The 12932-nt window shown below is 43.8% G+C and overlaps 1 pseudogene; it reads right to left on the reverse strand.

Moving 5' to 3' along the window:
- Positions 1 to 9984: 9984 nt before the first annotated feature.
- On the reverse strand, positions 9985 to 10666 carry LOC101026684 (annotated as a pseudogene).
- Positions 10667 to 12932: the final 2266 nt, after the last annotated feature.

Genomic DNA, 12932 nt, shown 5'->3' on the forward strand with positions numbered 1-12932 from the left:
GATACTGCTGAGTCCAGGAAAGGATGGTGGTAGCTTGCATTAGAGGGGAGACAAAGGAGACTGAAACAAGTGGATGGGTTGAAAAGATGTTTAGAAATTGCTTAGAATAGCAGATTACCTATAACTGGCACTTGTAAATAAGGGAATGGTAAAATAAATGTTATTAGGTCCACCCAGTAGAATACTATTTGTAAAAACAGAGCTAAAGATTTCTAATACTGAACAGAAAGATTGACAAAATATATTTTTAGGTGAAAAATGCAAGGTACAAAACAGCATGTACAGTATTGTATTTTGTGGAAGAAAGGGAGCAATATCTATTGTTTGTCTTTCCATAAAGATGCACTAGAAGGATACCTACCCCCTCAAATAAAGGTGGTTTATCTGTGTGTGTTTTAGGGGGAGTACTGAAGTTGATGGAGTTGGGTGAGACTCCTTACTAAATCTTGTTTTATATTTATTTTGATTTTTCAATGTATTTCCTATTTAGAGATAAATAACCTTGAAAGTCAAAGCAACATAGGAAGTAAAATGAGCAGGATTGGCTATGAGGTTGGTAATGTGGGAGATGTTGAAAATGACTCCTAGGCTTGTGGCTTGTGTAACTAGATGTAAGGGACAGGAAAAGACAGTAGGTTTGGGGAGGAAGATCATGAGATCAGTTTAGGACACATTGAGTGTGAAATGCCTTCAAAGAGTGAGATGACTCTTTGAAGAAGTTTGTATGTGAAGAAGAGAGAGGCAAGGCAGTAGCTGCAGAAGGAAGTAAGGTCCAGGAAGGTGGGTTGGTTTGTTGGTTTCAGTGGGAGACACCTGGGCACCTGAAAAGCAGTAGGGAAAGATCCAGTTGAAAGGGAGAACCTGGTTGTCCTTGAGCCACGTCATTGTTAATTATTCCATTTTAGGGATGAGGAAATGAGGCTCTGGAAGGCCCAAGATCACATCGCTAGTAAGTGGCAGAACCGAAACTGGTTCTGACTACCAGACCAATGGAGTCATGGAAAGGTGCTGGCAGGGAGCCATTAGGAGATAGGATTAATGAGGTCACCAGGCTTAGAGGCTCAGAAGACGCCCACATATTCTGAATAATCCCTCTAGAGCAGTCGTCTCAACTGGGGGTGATTTTGCCCCCCAGGAGACATTTGGCAATGTCTGGAGACAGTTTGGTTGTCAGAACTCAGGGTGGGGGTATGCTATTGGCACCTGGTGGGCAGAGGCCAGGGATACTGCTAACAGTCTGCCTCACCCACCCCAGCAATGCACAGGATAGCCCTTGCAACAAGTCAATAGTGCCCAGGTTGAGAAACCCTGCTCTGGAAGCTCCAGGGGTTCAGGGAGCTTGTCAGCATCTCCACCCTCTCCACAAATGCAAGTATCTTTATTGTTTTTACTATCTTTTTATTTCTGTGATTTGGGTGCATTGTAAAACATTCAAACAATGCGAAAGTTGTTAAAATATTAAGTAAAAGTCTTGCCTCTTTCAATCAGAATTCCCCAGAGGTAATGGTTGTTATTGTAACTTTAGTAAACGGGTTGAAATCACAAGCAGAAAACTTATTTTCTCTCTCCTATTTCTTCCTAAACACTCTCTGTGACCTATTTCTCCCCTGCTTCTTGGGTGAAATCTCCTGAAGAGCCAGAACTTTTTGAGGTGCTTTCAGATAATTAAAAAAATCCTCCGATTACTTCCAGGAATTAACATGTCCAGTCTAGTAGAACAGACAAAACCCAAACTTCACTAAAAGTGAAAGCTTTACCCCTCTCCTCCACTGAGGCCTGTCAGGCTGCAGAGGCCAGGGATGTGGTCAGTGTCTTCTCTCTTTTCTGTCCCTACTGGCTTATTATTTAGCCAGTTTCCCTGCTGATGCATATTGAGGTAGTTTCCAGTTTTTTACTCTTATAAACACTGTTGAGCCATCCTTGTACCTATGTTTATCTGTACACACTTGTTATTTTGTAAGGACAAATTTCTAGAAATCAATGTGCAGAGGTATGCATATTTAAAACAGTAAAACATACTTCCAGATTGTTCTCCAGAGTAACTGCATCAGTATATGTTCCCACCAGCAGAGTATGAGGGGGTCCATTAAGAGTTCTCACTCTTGGGTGGGCGCGGGTGGCTCATGCCTGTAATCCCAGCACTTTGGGAGGCTGAGGCGGGTGGGTAATTTGAGGTCACAAGTTGGCCAGCTTGGCCAACATGGTGAAACCTCGTCTCTACTAAAAAAAAAAAAATTAGCTGGGCGTGGCAGCATGCGCCCATAATCCTAGCTACTCGGGAGGCTGAGGCACGAGAGTCACTTGAACCCGAGAGGTGGAGGTTGCAGTGAGTCGAGTGAAGTTGCACTGCACTCTAGCCTGGGCGACAGAATGAGACTCTATCTCAAAAAAAAAAAAAAAAAAGTTCTCACTCTCTCTCCCCACCTTTTTCAATACAGTACATACTAGTGGGGCCAGGCTGACATTAACTACTGATTGAATGAGTGCTGAGAGAACACCCATTCTTTGTGGGCTTCTTGAAGTCCATGAAGAAAGCACAAACTCTCCCAAACTCACTCCTCCCTCTTGACACACAGTCATCTCTTACTCCTCTCCCTCCTCCACCCTCTCAAACTTCAGGATTCTAGGTCCTGAATTGCTCTTGAATCCATTGTCTTCTCTCCGTTTCATGGCCAATGTTGGAATTCAGGCCTCATTATCTCTTGCCTACAAGAGTTCCTTGCAGGTCTCCCCATCTCCAACTTTGCCATCTCTGATCCATTCTTGACACCCCCAGCGTGAAGCTTCTAAAATGCCAATGTGGTAACCACCCCCCCACCCCTAGAGACTAGCTCCCTAGGGCCCACTCCACAGGACACACTGTGATCTGTCTTCTCCCTGTTCTCATCTCATCTGTAGCTCTTTGCCTTCCTCTTCTTACACCCCAGTCACACATTGCTGCCTGCCTGCCATGAGCACAGCAGGCTTCAGCTCTTTCTTTGTCCATTCAGTTCTCTCTGGCTAGAATGCCCTCTTCCTCTTTTTTTGCTGCCATCAAGCAGAGAGTGGACATTTGTTGGTTTGTGGCTTCCCAGCCTTCATTCCTCCCCTTTCCTTAGACTCCTGTTTAGTGAATTGTCTCTGCCTGATTGTGGGTGATGTTGGTGAAACAATAAATCTATGCATGCCTCCTTTCATAGAAGCCAAAGGGAAGTTGCCTTCCCCTCCCCAGCCCAGTATAGCCAGGAGGAGAGCATGTGACTAAGCTTGGTGACTGGACACTCTCGTTGGACTTTGAATCTGGAACAAGGAATATAAGAATAGAGGAAACATATTTCATTCATTTTATTGGCAGCATCCTGATCAAACCATTCCTGCTTCCTATTCCTTCCCAACCCCTCCCCAAGAAGTGTCTTTGCTTATGTCAATTTCCATATCTGGTTCTCTAGCTTTTCTCTTGATTCTGTAAGCTCCCTATAGCTTACCCCTCCAACCCCACAAATTCCCTTCTCTCCTAAGTTAATGAGAGATGCTTTCTGTTGCTTGCAACCAACAATTTCTGATAGGAAGTCCAGCTCAAATGTTTCTTGCTCTGGTTCTGCACAAACATACTTCCCTGTACATTCCCATAGCACCCTCTACAAAGTGCAGATCACGTCTCAGTTTTTTTTTTTTTTTTTCTGTTTCTTCCATTAGGATAAAAACTCATATTGGTCCCATCCTTGTGAGCTCTGGACTCACCAGCTTATGTGTGGTCCAAAGCCAAACATTTAAGGAAACAAACATTTAAAGACTAAGTTAATGGACTAGTAGCTCTGCCTGCTCCCCCTCTAGGCACTTCGGTGACTTACACAGACTCTGTCATGCCACAAAAATAGTAAAAAATGCACCTGCCTCCCTCGTGAGTCTGGCTGGGAATAACATGGTATGATTTCTGTTTGGGACCCTCCTTCTGTCTGTGCCATGGAAGATGGGGTGAGGGAGGGCAGGAGGGGGAAGAGAAGAGGACAGAAGTGGGACAGAGAGGCAGCTGTTGGAGCAGCTAAGGTGGAAGATGGTGGTGAGTGGGATTAACATGATGGCAATGGGAACAGAGTAAAGGGGCTGACTGGTGAGATTGTGAACAGAGCATTAGAATTGGATAGGCTGCTCAATTGTTTCTGGTAATTCTTAAAACAAAAACTGGCCATTTGAGATGGTTTCCATCATAAGGAGGTGGTGAGGGAGTTCGAGTGTGCCTGTGCATGGTGGAGCAGGGGTGGGGGGATTGGTAGGGGAGGGTGTCACACCATCTCCAGCATCCCCCTCCTGCCAGCAGCCATGACCGTGCAGGCTGTCTTGCCTGTTTTCTAAAGAGCTTCCCCAGGCAGCAGGGGAGAAAGGAGAAGGGGGGCTGGCCACCCACGCCACTAAGCAGAGGTGAGCCAGGAGCACTGAGTCCTCAAATTCGCCCTCCCCCAGCCACTACAGGCTGCCAGGTGCCTTGTTTTTGATGAAAGCTTGTAAAAACCCATGTGCATGGATGGTCATGCATTCATTTTTGTTCATTTAACTAATACTCACTGAGTCTGGAGCCACGCAATGGTGAGCAAAGCCTGCCATGGACCCTGCTCTCAAGAAGCTCCCGAGCTGGTGAGCTGGTGGGGGAGAAGATGCGTAATCAGGCAATTAGGAACCAGTGTGAGCGGGAGGTAAGCATTGGTTGCTATGGGAACACGAGGAGCGGCCACAGCTGCTGCTCCTCTCCGAAGAGTGGTGGCAAGCAAATAAAGGAGGCGCAAAACAGGCAGACCTGCTTGCCAGGCCCAGCTCTGTGCATCCCAGCCAACTGGTCCAGGACAAAGATCTTCTGAAAGGACAAAACCCATCAGCTCTCTGCCACACTATCTCTGCACCTAAGAAATAAGTAGGGAGGGCATGATCCAAGGATCCAATGAGATGTTGTATGCCTGTGCCTGGCGCCCAGTAAGTCTATAGCACATGGCAGCTTCTAGGGGTTTTGTTTTCAAGAAATAGTTGCTGGTTAAAAGTTTCCTGGGTTATTGGACACCAAGGGTAGAGCTGTGAATGAGATAAACAAGGGTCTTGCTATCAGGGAGCTGATAGTAATTGAGGAGGGGAGACAGATACAAACATACTTGTATGGTACAAGCAATTACTACTGTGATCTTATCATGATGTTATGAGTGTGTTTCAGAGTGGGAGCTGGCCTAGGCTAGGGACCCAGGAAGACTTCCTGGAAGAGAGGCCATTTCAGCTAAGATCAAAAGGAAGAGAATTACCAAAGAGGTGGGGATCCTGCATTCCAAGTACAGTGAACAGTGTATGTGAAGGTGCCAAAGCAAGAACGAGTCTGATATGTCCCAGGCAAGGAAAGGAGGTCAGGGGAAACTGGAGAGGGAGAGGGGAGGCTGGAAAGATGGGCAGGGCATTAATCCACTCAAGCCTCTAGGCTGTGGTGAGGAGTTCATGTTGGATCCTAGGATGACCCCAACGCACACCACCCCTATGTCACAATGTTACTGTGACTTCCACTACTGATCAGCACATTAAAACAACCATCAGTGCCTGAGGCACAGCCATGCTCAAGGGGCTTGACTCAGAGCAGGTTTGGAGAAGATGCTGGAATTTGAGAGCTGACAGAGCTCTTGGAGAACATTTGGGTCCAAATTCTCACTGTGCAGATGGAAACACTGAGACCCGGAAAGGAAAAAAAGACCTGCTCAGGGTTGCACAGCAAGCAGGGGTATCAGGTCTGTAACTAGAACGCCGCTTAATCAGCCACACAGTGCCCCTTGCCTCTGTGGAGATCTAAAGGCAAGCTTTTTCTTACAGGTGTAATTTCCTCTCCCTCTCAGGACAACCAGGAGAGTGTTTCCAGCCCTTTCTTACTTTCTTGTACTTCCTGTAGTGTTCCTCTTTTCAAAAAGTCCCCATTTCTATTAACCACAGATTCTCATTTGCTTATCCTCCACCTTTCTGTCATGATGGGGCAGCCAGAGGCAGGGCTTGGACCCCAGGCAGGGCCTAACAGAGCTCTTGTACCAGCTATTGATGTGTCTTCCTGGCTTACCCTAGCTCCTGCCCTTGCTATCCCCTGAATCATGTTCTGTGGGCAAAGTCATCTCCACTGACATGGTCACAGTGCTTGCCTGCCCAGGCAGGCCTCACCACACATGCACTGGTGGAGTTGACATGGGCTCAGCCATCGTCTTATACACCCCCTCATGCCCCATTGCCCTGATGGGAACAGTGAAGCAGGAGCAGCCCAGAGTTCTTGCCTGTGAATGAACTGTGTCTGGTCTTCTGACTCTGCTTACCCTACTCTCAGCACTGTCCGCTGGCTCTCTTCTCTCCCTGTTGATGGAAGCACAGAGGAATAAGGGGAGTGGGGAGACACTATGGGAGGAGGGAGGCCAGCACTGCCTGAGTGGAACCTGCAGGGGTTGGGGTGAGAGAAACCTGCTTCTCTGCCCCTCTAGTACAGCTCTTACCCAACTAGCCCTCCCTACAGAGTGGGCCCAGGGTCCAGGAAGGTGCTCTAGGCCTCCACCAGGGAACTCTCTACCTGGTAGGGCCTCCCTTTTAGGCAGAAATTGAGGCCACTACATTCCTCTTGTTTAAGTCCTGGAAGGAGCTGGCTTTGGATTCAACAGTCCTGAGTCCAAATCCCAGCTCTGCCACCTCTAGCTGAGTAGCCTTGGACAAATCTTTGAACATACCTGGGCCTCAGCTTCCCTATCTGACCATAAAAATTGCTATCTCATTGACTTGCTGTGGAGATTAAATAGGGGAGCTAAGTACTAACTCCCTACCTGGTATATAATAATAGGTGTTTGACAAATGGTAGTTCCCTCCCCACACTCTTGACTTGTCTCTCCAGTCACACACCCAGCAAGTTCTGCCTAATTCCTTCCAGAGATCCTTGGGGTGAGGCTGGGGCCAGATTTGGCAAGAACCTCCTGGCTCCAGGGAGAAGAGAAGGGAGCTGTGTCCCATGGTAGACAGTCCTAATCCCTGAAATTCAGCAGGAGGCATGCAGTGAGAAGATACACCAGGGGAAAAGATGATGGGAGGGAAATTGGAAGGAAGGAGAAAGTGGCAGGTGGCTTTGGGGCCTGTGTCAGAACAGTGGGGAAAGGGGCCTGAGCCTCATGGGGGCCCATTGGGCCAGTTGAGGCAGTGCCAGAATGTTGAGAGAGACAAAGAAGGAAGACTGTGGGCCACAGGCTGCCTGGACCTCTTGGTGACAATTCCTCTGAGCTTATCCTGGGAGCACGGGATCTCTCTCTCATAGAGACCCATGTAGGCTCCAGCAGGGGATTCAGCCCAGCCCCATTCAGCTCCAGACACTTGGCTCCCTCATATCCCTATTATCTGCCTCCACAAACTAAACCTTCACCCCAGAACCGTGTTCCCTTTTGATCTTTTATTTCCTGCAACCCAGATGTCCCCAAAATATCTCTTAGATTTTACAAATTTTTCTTCACAAGAAATTCCCCCATCTCCAGAAGTAATCAGCACTGGTTGCCACAAAGAAGCCTTAACTTTGGGTCCCAGGCTATGGATACGTTTGGCCGAAATGTTTCCACTGAAATGTATCCACTGACAGCCAGGGACATCCCTTGGAGAGGAGTTCTTGGCAGGCAGTGTACAGTGAAGTCTGGGGCCAGGAATGACCCTCAGTTTCCAACCTGGGTGAGGATTAAGTCTATGGCATGGATTAGAGTTGAATTCGTAGTTGGGATCAGGGCTGGATTTGTGACCAGGTTGAGGTCTCAGTCCATGACTACAGTTTATTAGTGTCTTTTGGTTGCAAGCAACAGAATTCAACTCCGGCTAACTTGGGCAAAAACTAAGACTGTATTTTCAAGATATTGGGCTTGTTTTCAGAATTGATTGATATGAATATGACACAGCTCCAATCTTCTCAATCTCTGTGTGTCTCCTTTTGAATTTCAAATTCTTTGGAGAGGAATCTCTGCCAAGAATAAGTCAAGTTAGCCAGGCTGCTGGGCCACACATTGTTGAGGAAGTGAGAAGGCTCTAAGCTTTGGGGAAAGCAGTCTGACACCATTTATTAAAATAAAAAGATGCACATCATTTGACCTAGCAATCCTACTTCTGGGACATCATCCTGTAAGAATGGAAACCCCAGTACTTAAGGTCCTATATGGACAAAGATGTCTTAGTTCATTTTCTGCTGATGTATCAGAATACCACAGACTGGGTAATTTGTAAAGAACAGAAGTTTATTTGGCTCATGGTTCTGGAGGTTGGGAAGTCCAAGGACATGGCACTGGCATCTGGTGAGGGTAATCCCATGGTGGAAGGCAAAAGGTGGAAGTGAGCATGCAAAGCACAGAGTAAGAAGAAGCCAAGCTTATCGTTTTATCAGGAACCCATTCCCTCTGTAACTAACTCACTGCCACAATAATGGCATTAATTCATTCAAGAGGGTGGAGCCCTCATGACTTAATCACCTCTTAAAGGCCCCATCTCCCAATTCCATTACATTGGCAATTAAAGTTCAACATGAGTTTTGGAGGAGACATTCAAACCATAACAGATGTGTATTGCATAATTACTTACAGCTTTTTTAAACCCTAAAAATCATAGTAACCTATCAATAGGTTAATAGCTGAGTAGATTATGACACATCCACACTATGAAATACTAGGCAACCATTGAAGATTAGTAATTAGAGCCATATGATTGATTTCCAGGGAGTGTTGTTGAGTGAGAAGAATATGAACTGGAAGAGTATGTATATAATTTCATTTTAATAAAAAAGGACAAATAAAAACTTGTGCATGTATTGCATATGTGTATATGTATATACACACAAAAGTATACATATATGTGTATGCATATGTCTGTATGTGATTACACAAGTATGAAGAAAAATATGGAATAATGAATACTAGTTTATTGACATAGATTGTGGAGGGAGTACTGATATAGGCCGAGGTGGAAGGCAAGTAAAAATAGAAAGGACTATAACTTTTTTTCTTTCATAATTGAGATTTTATTGGTTAAGGATCAGTACAGACATTTCGATTTGTACACAATTCTTAACATATGTAACAAAAATCTAAAAAGCTATGTATTGTAATTCTTTTTTAAAGTTATTCCAGTGACTTTCCTGCTTAAAATTTGAAGCAAATTTTCCTTAAGAGGCTATCAAGGCCGGGCACGGTGGCTCAAGCCTGTAATCCCAGCACTTTGGGAGGCCGAGACGGGCAGATCACGAGGTCAGGAGATCGAGACCATCCTGGCTAACACAGTGAAACCCCGTCTCTACTAAAAAAAATACAAAAAACTAGCTGGGCGAGGTGGTGGGTACCTGTAGTCCCGGCTACTTTCGGGAAGGAGCTGAAAGGGCAGGAGAATGGTAAACCGGGCGGAGCTTGCAGTGAGCGAGATCTGGCCACTGCACTCCAGCCTGGAGGCGACAAGCCCAGACTCCACCTCAAAAAAAAAAAAAAAAGAAGGCTATCAAATTGCCAGTACCTTCACATGTTTGGTAAGCTATTATATGTCACCAATTCACAACTGAATAGCATGTACACTACATATTCAAATTTTAAATCTTTCACAGCACAGTAACAAAGTTATCAGGAAAACAGGACTACCACAACCAAAGATGTTATAGAGTGCATACAATTCTGACAGGGAGAGCCATGATCAAAGAGTGGTTTTCTCTAGGAAACAATTCTACTAAAAAAAAACCAAAAAAACAAAAACAAAAACAAAACATGGGAATAGAAGTAATTTAAAATATTCAAGACATTAAATGCAGGACTGACTCCATATTGCCATTTAATATGCTTTGTATTACAGGATATAAAAACTAACCCCCATCTACGGAATGTTAGGCTGACACGCGAGACAGTCAAAACATCCCATAATTCAATATCCCACACTATTTTCTGGTTGTACCAAAAAATAAACAACCAGCAAATGATTTCACCTCAAAAAAAAAAAAAAAAAAAAAAAAAAAGCATTTACACTTAAAAAATGGGATGAGGTGTGATTCCCTCTTTCTTAAAAATGCTTCTAGAGCTACTAAAAAACTTGCATTTACATTTGCAATTTTGTAAATTTACCAACTATTTAGTTGATAAGTTGATAAAAATATTCCTCTGGATTGTACAAGAAGTGAGACAGGGACCACCGATAAGACATGGTATATGGCACTAACCAGATTTGGCTCCTGCTTCATCAGAGGCTGGACTCTCTTCAGTTTTCCTTTCACCGTTTTCTGCAGGTAAATCTTTAGTTTCTTGGTTAGCCACTTTGGCCTGTTTTCCCTTTGCTCCCCTTTTCCCTTTTGTTTGCACTTTTTTGTCTAAAGATTTGTCCTTTGCTGCTGCCTTTTTCGGTTTTGCTTCCACTTTTGCAGGAGGTTTAGCTGACAACCGCGCCGATCTCCCCTTGGGCTCTTCCTTGGCGGCCCCTTAGGCGGAGCAGACCTTCCTCTTGGGCATCCTGGCGGCGGGGAGGGCGCGTGCCTCCCGTGCCGGGTGCCTGTGGGCTGCGGCGCCTGGAGAGCCTTCGCGAAGCTGGGCTGGCTGGCTGCTGCCAGCCCTCCCGCCGCCCAAGCCGAGAAAGGACTATAGTTTTAATAAAGCATGCACATAGGGTTTCTTTTATGACTGGGTCTAAAATTACATAAATATTTGTGTGTAAGTATAAAGATATTACCTTAAAAATATTTTTAGAAGATGAGTAAAAATATGCCAGAAAAAAATCTTAACAAAAGAAAACTGGAGGCTGGGTGTGGTGGCTCACTCCTATAATCCCAGCACTTTGGGAGGCCCAGGCAGGCAGATCACTTGAGGTCAGGAGTTCAAGACCAGCCTGGCCAACATGGCGAAACCTCGTCTCTACTAAAAATACAAAAATTAACTTGGCATGGCATGGTGGCGTGAGCCTGTAGTCCCAGCTACTCGGGAGGCTGAGGCAGGAGAATCACTTGAACCCAGGAGGTGGAGGTTGCAGTGAGTTGAGATCATGCTGCTGCACTCCAGCCTGGGCGACAGAGCGAGACTCCATCTCAAACAACAACAACAACAACAACAACAAAAACTGGAAAGTAGAATTGCTGGCAGGATTGACCTTTATACCAAAAGTCTTATTAGAGGTATATCATTATGTCATTTATTGGTGATCAAATAAATAATTCTCTGAGAAGATAGAACAATCTCAAACCTACAATGCCCCCTATGTGCTTTTAAAACATATATAGATGCTATTGTAATATACATACCCTCTTACAACTCACTTTTTGCATTCAATATTGATTTCTAGATTTATCCCTTCTGATACAACTAGCATTAGAGTCTGCATCTTAGCTGTGTTACAGTAGGTCTTCCACCGTCACAACTATTCATTTCCCTTTTGATAAATGTTTAGGTTCATTCTAGTTTTTTGCTATTCAAAACAATACTGTGATGTAAGGAATATAACGGCACATATTTCATTTTAATCATGTGCAAGTATATCTGTAAGCAAATTCCTAGAAGTAGAATTTCTGGGCCAAAAAGTATGTGCATTAGTAATTTGATAGCTATTGCCAACTTGCTGACTACAGAGGCTCTAACTACCAAGTACCCTCACCCTACTACCAGCAATGTTGAAGGGTGCCTGCCTGTGGCTCCACACCTTCAACAACAGTGTTTATCAAACTGTCTCTCATTGCTCAGTCTGATGGGTGAAATCATATTCCATTTTATTTTTATCATTGAGCTTGAACGTTTTCTCACATGTTGAAATACCATTTGTATTTCCTTTCTAATAAAATGTTTATTGGTATCCTTTGCTCATGTTAAAATTGGTTTGTTGGCCTTTTATTGATTTATAGGAACTCTTCATGTATTTCGGAAATTAGTCCTTTATGCAATTAGCAGCAAATATTTAATTGAAATGGGGTCTTACTATGTTGTCTAAGCTGGTCTTGAACTCCTGGCTTCAAGTTGTCAAGGTGAGCCACTGTGCCTGGCACTTCATTTTTCTTTTATTTTACTTAGAATTGTTTATTTTTTGCTGGCCAGAAGATTTTTTTGATGTAGTTGAAACTTTTCTCTTTCTCTCTCTTTTTTTTCTCTTGTATATTTCATCGAGCTTACAAAGGTCTTCTCCATTCCAGGATTATTAAAAAAAACATTCTCCCATGGTTTATTTTAACTGCTTTTAAAATTTCATATTTACATTTAAAGAAAACTCCGACTATGAGAAGATAGTTGCAATGGTACAAATACAGCTGACATCTGGTATTCAGAATATATAAAGAACTCCTAGAAATCAATAACCATAAAAACAACCCCAGTAGAAACACAGACAAAAGATATGACCAAGTAATTCAGAGAAGAGATCTAAATGGTCAACAACTGTGAAAGGATGCTTAACTTCTCTAGTAATTCAGGGAAAAGCAAAGCCAGTGTTCCATACTCATCAGATTGGCAACAGTTTTAAAGCTTATATCAAGAGTGGTGAGGATCTGGTGAATACTCACCAAAAGCAGAGATGTGAATAAACTTCAGGTGAAAATGTGATTGTTATAACCATTTTGGAAAACAGATTGGGAATATTTATTAAGGTTGAAATGCTCCAACATCCTCCTGCCCCCATGATGCCTCATGATGGCCTCCTCTTGCCCCCATGCATGCTCTTGGGTAATCTCCTCCCATTGAATGTGGGTTAGGCCTAGTAACTCACCTTTAATAAATAGAATGTGGCAAAAGTATTATGATGTCAATTCTAGGAATTGCCTTGCAAGAAATGTTAAAAGAGGTTCTTCAGAGAGAAGAAAAATAATATTGGTTAGAAATATGAATCTACGTAAAGAAAGGAAGAACATTGAAATGGAAATAAATTAAGGTATAAATAAAATAAAATATTTTGTTTTTCTTGTTACTAATTGATCTAATAACAGCTTGTTCAAAATAATA

The sequence above is a fragment of the Papio anubis genome, chromosome X (genome assembly GCF_008728515.1).
Source record: "Papio anubis isolate 15944 chromosome X, Panubis1.0, whole genome shotgun sequence".
NCBI lineage: Eukaryota > Metazoa > Chordata > Mammalia > Primates > Cercopithecidae > Papio > Papio anubis.